This window comes from Nymphalis io, chromosome 24 (assembly GCF_905147045.1).
Source record: "Nymphalis io chromosome 24, ilAglIoxx1.1, whole genome shotgun sequence".
In the NCBI taxonomy this organism is placed as follows: Eukaryota; Metazoa; Arthropoda; class Insecta; order Lepidoptera; family Nymphalidae; genus Nymphalis; species Nymphalis io.
Window position 1 is genome coordinate 9,195,448 of NC_065911.1, and position 13,304 is coordinate 9,208,751.

General features: G+C 32.0%; 2 protein-coding genes across 4 annotated transcripts in view; both read right to left on the reverse strand.

Annotated features, from left to right (window-relative positions):
- The window catches only part of LOC126777921 (uncharacterized), a 28,577-nt gene extending 23,259 nt beyond the window's left edge, over positions 1-5,318 (reverse strand). Inside the window, exon 1 of the mRNA XM_050501236.1 lies at positions 5,258-5,318. The gene's annotated coding sequence lies outside the window, so the exon portion shown is untranslated. The remainder of the gene's footprint in view (positions 1-5,257) is intronic.
- A 5,587-nt stretch (positions 5,319-10,905) lies between these two features.
- LOC126777847 (chloride channel protein 2) overlaps positions 10,906-13,304 on the reverse strand; it is a 72,917-nt gene continuing 70,518 nt past the window's right edge. For all 3 annotated transcript variants that reach the window (XM_050501078.1, XM_050501077.1, XM_050501076.1), the window contains one exon: positions 10,906-12,526. The gene's annotated coding sequence lies outside the window, so the exon portion shown is untranslated. The remainder of the gene's footprint in view (positions 12,527-13,304) is intronic.

The window sequence follows — 13,304 nt, forward strand, 5'->3', positions numbered from 1 at the left end:
TTTTTTTGAAAGTCAAATACGTAGTCTAATATAGTACGTATGATACAAATGAAATCTAATAATTCTTTATTAAAAAGGCTTATAAGGGCACTTTTGAATCACCATGTTACAGTATTGAATTAAATGTAAAGCTACCACCGGTGATCTTCTAGTTTACCTGACCGATGGGCTGAAGCAGTTGACTCTAAGAGGCCACTTCTTGGACTCAACTACAACAAAATTAGCAGTTAGTTTGGAAATAGAAAAAGCCTTTGATTGGGCTTCCCAGGAAATAATGCAACTGGATCATCAGTTTTGCCAGATCGGGCCATCAAGGTCGTTGTCTACTTTTATTTTTTTAAATAGTATAGGTAGGTGGACGAGCATATGGGCCACCTGATGGTAAGTGGTCACCAACGCCCATAGACATTGGCATTGTAAGAAATGTTAACCATCGCTTATATCGTCAATGCGCCACCAATCTTGGGAATTAAGATGGTATGTCCCTTGTGCCTGTAATTACACTGACTCACTTACTCTTCAAACCGGAACACAACAATACCAAGTACGGCTGTTTTGCGGTAGAATATCTGATGAGTGGGTGGTACTTACCCAGACGACTTGCACAAAGCCCTACCTCCAGTGAGTGTATGCTCTGACCTGTGATCACCTACTCTGCTTCTTCTGCATATTAATGAAATGTGCAAATTAGCAACATTCAATGTTGACAGACGACAGCACCGTAGACGCCTTATACACCGACTACGCTAATATTTGTCGGGAACACGTCGATGAGTATAAACTTGTGTCTGAAATCACAAGTGCTTATTGACCAAAGTCTAAAATTGGGGCCAACAAAATTTGGTACAACTCAACCCCAATACGACACAAGTTTGCGCTATGACTTCTAAAATGCCATATCCCCTCAGTTTGATAATACCACCTCGCTGTCAAATCCAGTATCGGGACGTTAGGTTCCGCGGTCTATTGGAAGGTGGAGACAAATTAGCTTCTGGAAGCTTTGTTTGCTCAACAAGGTAAGACTACTTACTGCGTGAAGTACTTGACGAGCCGGTTGGCGTGGTTGGTAGAACACTTGCCTTTCACGCCGAAGGTTGTGGGTTCGATTCCCACCCAGGACAGACATTTGTGTGCATGAACATGTCTGTTTGTCCCGAGTCTGGGTGTAATTATCTATATAAGTAAGTATTTACAAAAAAAAGTAGTATATGTAGTATATCAGTTGTCTGGTTTCCATAGGACAAGCTTTGTACAAGCTTAATTTGGGATCAGATGGCCGTGTGTAAAAATGTCCCAGGATATTATTATTATTACTTAGGTACTTCACGTCAGCTCTTCGCCTAAAATTCTACAAGGTGAAAATTCATCCCCACATGGAGTACTGCTCTCATCTCTGGGTGGGAGAGATGGCACTTTGCATCTTCTATTGCATATTTTACGGGGAATGCTCTGAGGAACTGCTTAGATTTATCCCAGGCGCTGATTTCACCACCGGACAACGTGTCTAAATTCTAAATTCCATCCATACCATCTCGATGTCTGAAAATCCATTATTACAACGCTATTTTTAAAGCATTTTCTGCTTCGCACAGCCACTCTGCGGAAACATATTTCCCGGCGACTTTTTCGAACCGTTATGATATAGAACCTTCAAGAAAAGAGCCTACTCATTCCTTAAAGGTCGGCAACGCACCTGCTAGTACTCCTGTGTTGCTGGTGTCCTTGGACAGTGGTAATCACTTTCCATCATGTGTGCCTCCTGCTTGTTTGCCCCCCTTGCATAAAAAAGGTTTCTTCCAGTAACAATCATTTCATTACTGTATGTTAAATTAAAATTTAGGAAATGTTTATTATATTCTATATCGATATTATCTTCTAGTATCATAGCATAGCACATAGTTATGATCACTCTGCATTAACAAACGATTAAAATGAACAATAATAATAAGCTTACTAATATATGTATTTCGCGTGATTTATGAAAGAATCCGCAATCATAAGATCGACTTTCAGAAGTTAAAAAATATGATGATAGTGAAAATACTGTTCTTTTTTTAGCATAAAATGATATATTAATAATCGTTCTAATACCTATAATTATAAGTGAAAGAACGTGTGGGGCGTCAAATCACAAAGAGGGATAAAATAAATACAAAATTATCAACGCGCGTATCGCAAAAGAGTCTCCCGCAATAACGACCCGGCGAAGTGACACTCAAAACTCGGACGAAGCAAGAATTATACGAGAGCGCCGAAATTGATATATTTACAAAAAAAAAGTTCACATGATATAATCATAATTGTTTCACATGTTATTATAATCATTTAAAGATTATTTTAGTACAAAAAAAATACTTTTTTTTAAATTTACATCTTCCTAATTTATACAAGTCATATATCAATAATATATATCATAAGTCATAAAGCATAACGCCAGAAAAGAAAAATAAATCATAAAGAACCTTTGATGTGACATTGGTAGAATATTTTGCGCTCAAATAGCGTAGACACACCAGAAAAAGAAAAAAAAACATTTGATTTATCAACCGGTATTATCGATTACGATTTAAAGTTTTTGTTATTTTATTTTTCTTGTTTTTATGTTATGACGATTTATTGGTTATTTAAAAGTGAATATTATGATAAATTTTAACTATTTTATCTTAAAAAAATTAGAAAAGCACTTCAATGTCTATGACATGTCTTCTTTGTATGAGAATTGTTTTAATTGTTCGTATTTTATATTAATATACCATTCCATAAAGAAGGTTAGACTTCCATGTAACGTATTTACGATAGGATTTGCGTAAAATCCGTTCTGAGTGAGCGTCTTCGTCGCTTACCTAAAATTTCAATTCAATCGGGTGGATACTTTAGGAAATCTCATGATGAGTGGTATTTCGCTTATATATGTATATTGTACTGATAGTGGTAACATTGCACGGTCTGCCACTTGTTGTGTCAATAAGTATGACAATAAAAACATGATAATCATAAATCATAAAGAACAATTTCGTTTTATCAACATTTCAATAACAAATGGCCGCAGAAGTCCGTGGCTGTCTTCGTCAATAATGGCGTCTATATTATTATTATTTTCCACTCTAAATTAGTGTCTTACATAGTCTTATACAGATTATCTATTTGCTCTATTTTTTCCTCAATATTCGTGTTGTGCTCTTACACTTTCCAACATGTTATGTGGACCCATATTAATCCACTTGATTTAAATCTCAGTAATATTAAAGCGTATTACAAAATCGAACAAATTATAACCACCAAACAAAACCAATTAACGAAAGATAGAATTCTACAGTAAGAGGACGTGAATAACACGAATATAGCCTCTATTATCTTGGCCAGAAAATTGCTCCCATACTTCATATATCAATTTTCTTGTATGTAGTTATGCCATAAATAATATAAACCCGACTTCACAGTATATTTGTAATAAATCAGCTTATGTGCTTATAGAAAGTATGTCTTTATTTGAATTTACAAAACTAAAACTATGCAAATAAAGAAACACGCGCGCTCTAGTACATTTTTTTTGTCGCTGGAAAAACGCGTTACGCGTTTCCCTCACGGGAACAGTGGGGGGTATGTGGGGTTCGCCGGTGACCAAGGTGCTGAGTGCGCTCTGAACATCGGAATACCCACTAAACAACCAGCGGTACCCTTTCAGTCTTAGCGAGGAGCGCCACGGGATCGCTTTCGCATGCTACCGTGAGGCTTTGAACGCGCTCTAGTACCTGCTGGAACTTATTTGAAACTAATGTTGGGAAAAAACTTCATATTCTCATTCAGATTTATTATTATTAATTTCGACCAGCTGACAAATAATACACACATTAAAACTAACTATAGACAATAATATAATTATCAATAACAAGGACTCTAATATGCAAGTTGTCTATAAATTTTACTTAAAAAGTTAGTATGCACCAATAGCATGGCATTATTTGACACAGTCATATTATACAAATTTTTATGCATATTACACAAATAAAATATAATGGATATTTGCTGCTGAACGCGTGTTTTATTTTATAAAATATATAGAATATATTTTATATCACCCAATTTAGACGCGTCTCAGTTAATAATATGCTTGTTCAATCGTATTTGATTTTAATCCTCTAATGCTCTGACAGTAACACGATATTAAATTGTACACAATATAAATTATACAATGATTTTACGGTTCGTAAATTAAGAATTAATATAACTTCTATAAACTTTTTAGATTTCTAGAAGATTTTTATTCGGATATTTCGTTTTTGCTCAAGTAAACGTGTCCTCCTGATTGTAGAACTTGATTCCGTCGGCATTAGTTAAGCTCCAAACTGCCAAGCCTTTTTTGTTGGGGATAAATGATCTGCAATTTGTTCGTTTAGCAGCTTTACTTAATTGAAACAAATCTGTTCTGAAAAGTTACCAATACGATACATTGTCACGGCACATGCCGTCCCATCGGAAATCTATGTGGGACAGAGAGGAGGCACACAGCAGTTGACTTTTTAAATTCATAGCTTGTGTACACATATATATTTTTTACTGGAAAATAATTTTGTAACAGAGATTTTATTCGTTCATTTTGGTTTGAATTTTGTGAAGGATTAGTTGGTTTAACTTTTTATCTACTATAGATGTCATGACTATTATTAAGGTTTTATTATTTTTGAATGTAACTATATTTGAGAGAAGCTGCCTTCAATGTCTTCTAAGTTTGAAAGCATTTGTCACTCTGTATTTCATATTTTTTAAGTCTTTTCTTTTCGCAAATCAGACTGTGCAGCCATTTGATCTGTTACTTCTTGTAATTTATTGCTAAAACGAAAGACCATTAACGTCGTTTTTTTCTAATTCTAAATCATCTAAAATGACCTTCAAATCTCCCCTCATATCCTTACATGCATCAAGTTGAGCATATCCAGAGAGTATTTCTGCCTCTGTAGAGGATCTATTTTCAGTCATGATAGATTCTTGCGCATCATTAGACGGGGCTTGCACTGATTTATTAAAATCATCATTTCCATCTTGGTGATGACTACACTCGGAACATAGCCAAGATAACTTAAATTCTTAAGAAATATCTTTAAATTCAGTTTTCCTTGTTTGCACACACGCATAGTGGTACTGATTACAACAAGACTTGCAAGTTAGTAACTCATTTGATATTTCTTGGCAATGGCTACATTGAACGATCGATTCTTTGACTTGTGCTTTGTTTGACTCAGCCATTGCGCCAATCCACTTCCTTATTCGTTTATTGTAATCTAGATTCGTTCGTTTTTCGATTTCGTTCGTAGTCGATTTAATCACGTTGCTTACGGCTCTCCACCTGTAGACGAATTATTTGATAAATTTAGTAAGATTTTAAACAAATAAACTCAACATAGAAACTAGTTATTTTGAGACGTCAAAATATTTTAAGCTATTTCACTTAGGTTATTCATAAAAAACTATAAAAGATTTTTGAAGTGAAAACTTTTTTAGGCGTGTTGCGCCGCTTTATCGTGGGAGATTCGTGGCTTCGCGTCACCGACATACTAATTTTAATATAATGAAATCGTTTATAGTAAAAATAGTTAAATATTGTTGAAATTAATGAGGATAATAATTATTGAAATTTATGTAAATATTAACAGTACATACAAATAAGTATATTTTAACTATTATTTATTTAACTTAAACTGTATTCATATTTATTACATGCGAATAAAAAGCTATATAATAAAAAGGGCTACAATTATTAATTTTAACTACATAACGTTACTAATACCAGAATTTATCTATTAACATTTACCACATAAGCTTGAAAAGGGAAGTTTTCTTCACAATATGCCTCCGAAATAAACACAAACACGTGATTAGATATTCAGCACTGATTAATTAAAAAAAAAAATCAGTAAATATGTTAAATAAAATGTCGATAGTCCAACACGCCTTTCGAACTCTTCGTTTTAAATGACATGCGCTTTTGCGTATTGATCGAATTTTCCTCCGGTTCGGAAAGTTATACGGTTTTTATCTAAAATGTTGTATGAAAGTGGCATTAATCTACGATTTACCACATTTTTTGGGGTTATGTGCTCTTCGAAAAAAAGCTTTTAATTTTTATATCAAATAAGGATCAAAGAAGAAATTAGAAAAAAAATGGGAGCAGTTGCGAAAAGCCAATACCGTTTTTTCCATTAGATTTCCTTCACTTATGTAATCTAATCTAAGCACGAATACGGAATATTATAATTAAAAAGATTTTCATGGTAACAAATAGAAAAAAACTAATCATGTTTTTTTACGTTTACTTGTAATAAATATTTGTCATAGATGAAAATATAGTCACATAAGTTATAGGCTATGGAAAAATTTTCGTGTAGAGCCAGTCGTTTTTAAGAAAAAGGCGATAACAGCACTACCGATCGAACGGTGAAAAAAACCTCTATTCTGTCAAGTTCTGTGGTCAAAACAAAAGTTGGGTGGTATAATTGTGTTTATGGGGGTCATAGCCACGAGCCAATTGAGACCTTTTTCATTTTCGATCGGAGCTTATGTGTTACGCATAAACCGAAGACAGTTGCGACTAAATGAGAAAGCCAGGAGCTTTGGCGCACTTATGATGATGTGACTAGATGTATGATAGTGAATATTCTCTGATCTGAAGGAGCTAACTGGCACCATAGATTCGCTGCACAGACTGCGGCTATGGCTGTGCGCATGTGAAGGCGATGGTGTGGTGTTTTGGATGTGCTCGGCATAAAGATATGAAATGCCTGTAACACTAATGAATATAATTTTTGAAATATATTGAAATGAAAATTATCTATAATATAAAGATTTAATAAATAACATTTTATTTAAAAAAAAAATGCACTGAATTCGAAAAAGTAATAAGTGGAGAAGAATGTATTTGTGACCTATTATATTTATACTAGGTACTTTACTACCGACTTTTTGTATTCCAACATAAAATATATACCTTCTCTCTTTTACTTTTCAATATTAAAATAGTAAATCATATTTGGGAACATGCTTGATAATAGGAGCTTACACAATTTAGACATTTACTCATTGAAGACATTTATTATGAATTTAGAACAGCTCATACATTACAAGTTACATCATACAATAATGTTTATAACCCGGTCATAATATAGGTGTACCTGTCGTCGATGACGTTATATGGGCGTACTGGCAACCCTACCAAAAAAACATCCCTAATAACAAACCTTTTGAGTAAAATTTTGAAGTAATTAATAAGTGATGGCAAAAAACAGCGTGAGCGTGAGGTGGTGAGGGGAAAGCGAGATTTAATCCAGCGAGGTGCATAGATATCGTGATCGTATTTTGGTACTTTTATAAGCACTGCTAATCATATTATGACATTTATAGACATATGAAATATAATTATAAGCGATTATGATTCTGTAAACTAAAAACTCACGGATACATTACAACAAACAATAGATGATAATATAACTATCAATAGCACTGACTCTAATGTGCAAATTGTCAGTTCTTTTGATAAACAATAATTTAACTTGAGCTGTTGGTGCGGTGGGGTCCATGGGTCCAAAGTTGCAACTGAACGTAAAATATTCGGTTAAGCTTTGTATCTGCAACACATGTTGTGTCCAGAATTACATTTTGATTATATTTAGTTTCTTTCCCTGTTGAGCGAGCGTTTTATTAACTTTCAGTATTTTCAAGAGAAGTTCTTTTCGTTTCTTCTTCTGATCTTCGGACATTGGTGGATCATTCTTTATCACACCATGCCATTGGAGCGTTTTCTTTTCATTTTCGTTTCCACCGACAGCCATTGTGCAAACGTACTTCAATATAAATTAAGTTTTAACAAATTTGTTTCACGATATGTTCCACAATCCGAAATAAGCACAGTATTCGTTATTGGGTGAACTTCATACAGTAAATCAGTCTGATTTAAGCAATTTCCAACAAATTTATTCATAAAATCAGTTTTTAAGATGGCGAGAGTCCAACACGCCTCTCGACCTGTTCGTTTCAATGATATGCGCTTTTGCGTATTGATCGTTTCTCCGAACAGTTCGGAAAGTTGCACTCGACCTCGGGATGGATTTGCTGAACAACATGACATAAATTATTCGTATCGCTTATACAATTATTAGTTTTTATGGATCATACGATTATATTTTAAAACTATTATTTTCAACGATACGAACACTGTAATTATAAAAAAATATTTAATGAAAGTGGCCCATGTCTTAGTCAATGATATACCAAATTTTTTGGTGTTATGTTCTCTTCGAAAGAGATTTTATTTTTCTAAATCTTTACTATTTACAATATTATTATAATATAGATTAGATTATTCAGTCTTTATTTATCCAGGATTATGGAAACGCTGAAGCGGCGCCTATTAGTGTAACAACCTGCGGCGATAGTCGATACCTCGTGTTAGGCTTATAGTAGGAATATTGTATATTAATTGTGTGATAGGAATACTTATATAAGAACAATACAATAATAAGATTTTGAAATTTTGAAAAAAAAAATCGATTTACTTATGACATCACTAAGTACATAGGCGAAAAAATATATACGAGAAAAATGAGGATGTGTAGAATTTAAATGCATAACACATATAATATTATTTTTTTCATAATTTCATATAAAGAAAATGATAAACTATGTTCAGGATATGTTACTACGTTTAAATCAAATAGTCGCATATCAGTCTTCATTCACATTGTTATAATTTCGATCACTGTACTATATATCGATATCAAAATTATCCAACAATTGTCTTTCTTTGTTTTTCTAATTTACCCAAATGTAATAATTTTATCGGTTGATGTTTCAGCCATTTTTCGTAAGCAAATGCGTATACAAACACCGGAAGATCACAAAATACGTTATTCTAATTTTATTATTTCATAAAAAAATATCCATCAATTATATTAGATCGGAATTAAATTTGTTAATTCCCGAATTAATTTTTCCTTGTCTTCATTAATAACTGAGGGACTTAACAAGTCTTTTAGGTGCTGTGGAGTAAGATCGTCCAAACCTCCAGCGGAATCATTCGAGAAAGAAAAAAATCCCATAATGGATAGCATCTTTTGAAATATGTAAAGGCGTTATAAAGTCTACAGGTAGAAAGGAAGGTTGAGAAGGTTGTATTAGTAAAGGATGTTTATCCTGGAGGGCTTTAGCGTCTCAAGAGTATTTGTTGCCAAAATATCATCGGAAAATAAAAGATTTGAAATGCCTCTGACATTTCCATCACTTACTTTATGCTCAATAAGCTTGGTGTGAAATGCAGAGGGATTCGTCTTGTTATGAATATATTAAGGATTCGGTAAATTATTATGTTTTGTATTTTCTTTAATTTTTGATGTTAGAGAGATGTATTTGTTTCGATTTTCTATATTTAGTACTCTATATGATAACGTGAGAAATTCTTCTCACGCTTGAGTTGTATTTTCCGATGAAACTTTGGACACACACTCTGTGAAACAACGAGCCACTGACGCTTGAGCTCCTTTCGGGATATGTTTTACCAACTTGACCCCGTATTTAAGGAGTGCGAGTCTTTTCCATATTGGTGTATTGCTTAAGTCTCGTTATTCTCTGTCTTTAAATTAAAATGATTCGATGACCTTAGTTTCTCATCTGGTTTTAAAATAATATTTGGTATATGACGTCGGCTGCTATGGATTGATAGGCCACGTTGTCCCTTGTAAAGTTTTATATCGATGCAAATGGGACATTCAAGCAATACACAGTTACTACTAGACGACATAATAGAATAGAATAAAATACTTATTTTCAGAAACATTAATATTACAATCACTAAAACAATAACAGACACAGCGAAGAAGAGAATTAAAAAAATAAGGAGATATAAATTATTTTAATAGGATATGTAATATAAAAACGCATGCACCAATGTTTGTGTCTATTATTTTCTTTTTAAAGAACAATTTGTATCACGTGATTTCATTGATAATTATATATGTATTGTACATTATTACACTGCTGATCCAAAAAATAAACACCGTCACTCTTGACTCCACATTATCAGCTTCGTATTAAATAATAAAATTTTCTGATTCTGAAATTTTCGTATTTGACAATGCATCTGTTTTCTAATTTGACAATCTGTTTTTCATCTTTTTTTTATACAAAATAATAAATTTTAATGAGTGACAGTTGTCAATCGTTCAAATTTCCGGTTACTTTTTTGATATTATATTTTACTTTTTATTTTTACGGAATTTAGAATTTCCAATTAGATTGGTATGGTATTATTTATCTGTTGCAACAAAATATATCAGCTGCAGCTGACAATAATCAAGTTCAAGAATTTCCTTATATATTTTTATAACTATAATTATAAATAAAAGTATCGAAGATCAGATTGAAATTAAAATAAGCATGACACCATATCATGAAAAAAAAAGTTATTGGTAGTTTCGTCTTAAGATATTTGTATAATTTAAGTAAGAAAATTATTAAGGATGGTGTAAAAGTGAATTTAGTGTTACAAAAAGCAATAACAAATCAATAATTTTTGTGTATAAGTGAAAAATTTTGATGGTTTAAAATATATTTAATTTGAAATGTATGTAAAAATAACAGATTATCAAATAAATTTATATTTTTTATAGGTAGTGTTTAATACTTATTCAAATTACAACTAATAAATATGTAAGTTTTATGTGACCTTTTATTTATATGGTTTTGATAAATTGAAGTACTTTGTAGTAATTTTTAATTTTTTATTCTGTCCAATTCTTATTCTAAGGTTAATGAATGTAGGTGACCACTGACCATGAGATACCCCATTTGTAACTGACTCTGAAACCTAAAATTATCATTCAATAAAACAAAATGTAAGGCCAACATATCTTTTATTACACAAAGCAATTGATCACATATACCTCAAGCTTAATACGAGCTACTCACATTTGTTTATAGTTAATTATTTAATACTCTTTTAAAGTGAAGTAGTAGCGAAATTTAAATATCTTTGTATATATAATTACTACCAAACAAATCTTGGTGAAAATTTACTTTTTAAAATGTATAACTAATTGGAGGATTACTGTTATTTAATTACAAAAAAATTTGATAGTAAAATTCTTCATTATATAAAATAATTTTAAGTTAAAATATTGCTGTGTATTCAAAAAATAAAATGTTTGTCCGTTACCATTTTCACAAATATGGTATTCAAATTTCGCTCACCAACAAAAATTCAATGCATTAATTTAAATACTAAGTTTAACAGGCATTGGTACCCTCAGCTGAACAATATATATATTTAAAACAAAATCTTTCTAAAATGTAGAAATTATATTGTAAATAAAAATAAAATCTGTAAAAAAATTATGCATATTTTGTTCAACTAAAGATTTTCGTCATTCAAGAATACAACACAAATATTACACATTAAACATACATTTACCGACCGTATAATCTACATTTTTTTAAACATCACAGATTTTTTACACAAGTGAAAAATGCCTTGTAATTGAGTTATATATAAATATTTTTAATACCTAATTTTTTTTTAAATACAGCCAATAATTTGACTTGGAAGTTGAAAATGGAATGGCACAATTTTCATGTCTTTTAGACTTTATATTTTTGCACAATTTTTAATTGAATAACACTTACTTATTAACTAAAATCATTATTTTGGAATGAGTTCAATAATCACAAGCCTTGATTAGAATAATTTGGAAAATATAGAGCGCTAATGACAACTAAAAAATTTGGTATGATAGTAACTTTGATGTAATCTTATTTAAAAGTAAAAAAAAATAAAGCATTTAACAAATTTTATTTAAATAATAATAATATAATTTTCTAACTAATACCTATCATCTGTTTTAATAGATCCTTTAATACATTTGTGACGGCAGTTTAAAAAGACATATTTGTTAAAAAGAAATATACACAGTTGCAACACCAGTGGATGAATGGTAAATAACATAAAGACAAACAAACACATTAATTATATAAATAAATAATAAACATAACACGCCGTTTAATATAATGTCCTGTAGCATTTTAATGTTAGTACGTAATATTTCTTGATCTTGTAACACATCATTACTAAGGCGATAATTGGTTTTTAATTTAATTATTAATAAATTGCGGTTACATTACCATTTTCGCTTACATTAATGAAAAGTAAAACCGTCATCAATAACACATTATGTAAAGAAAATAATACTAAAACTGGTGACAGAAAAAATTATTTCAATCAATTGTACTATATTTATTTTCTAGCTTAATTTTAGGCACAACCTTTGTGACCTTGATAATACAAGATGGCGTATAACCAGTTTAGACTGGTTTAAAAATAAATAAATATAATTTATTTTGTATACGGAAGCACCATATATACAGTTAGTTGACTAAAATTAAAATACTGTAGCAATCATTTTTGATTTTGCTAGTCTTTTAAATACTATCGACTATAGCTGTCTCGTTCTTCTATCTTCTATCTCCTTCTGCGAGTCGTTCTTACCTTTAGCAAACATAAATAATCAGATTATTTCGGGTTGATATGAGAATGCTTAGTCTACTAATAAATGAGGAGTTTTTTTATTATGTTTAACTGGAAAACTACTAAATCAATAATGTCCTCCAGACCGATTTCGGCCACGGCAGCCAATCTCAAGAGAAATTAGCCAACTACGCAGGAGATATTATAGTGCACAAGTGTGTGTGCAAGCAAAGCACTCTCTATTCCCCAACTCTCATAATCCGATGGGACGGTAATCCGACACGATCGGAAAGAGTTCAGGCGCTGGATCAACGGCTTTTCATGCTTTCCGAGGCACGGGAGTGTACAAACTTCCAACTTCCAGACTCCGGGCTGCTACTGAGAATTTTCTGACAGAAAAATCCAACAACTTTGTATTGGCCCGACCTGGAAATTGAACTCAGGACCTCCGCATCTGCGGCCTTACATCAAGCCACTAGACCAACGAGGCAGACCTCCTGTCACTAAATCAATATACATATAACTTATATCAGTAGATGCGGCGCGTTTTGGCGAAGGTTTTAGTATATAATATTATCGTACTGTGTATTTGTGTAATTTACAGCTTCGCAGATTCGCCTGTTTTAAATTCAGACTATTGATGTGACAAGTGTCAATTGCATGTTCTAGTGATATTAGCTTAAATGTTTTCTTCATTCTTGGTATTATGGCCATCAACAATGTTTATGGCATGTGAAAAGAAAACCTACAGGTGATATACAATGTGATAGTTCGGTGGTGTGGTATATGTGCTCCCGTC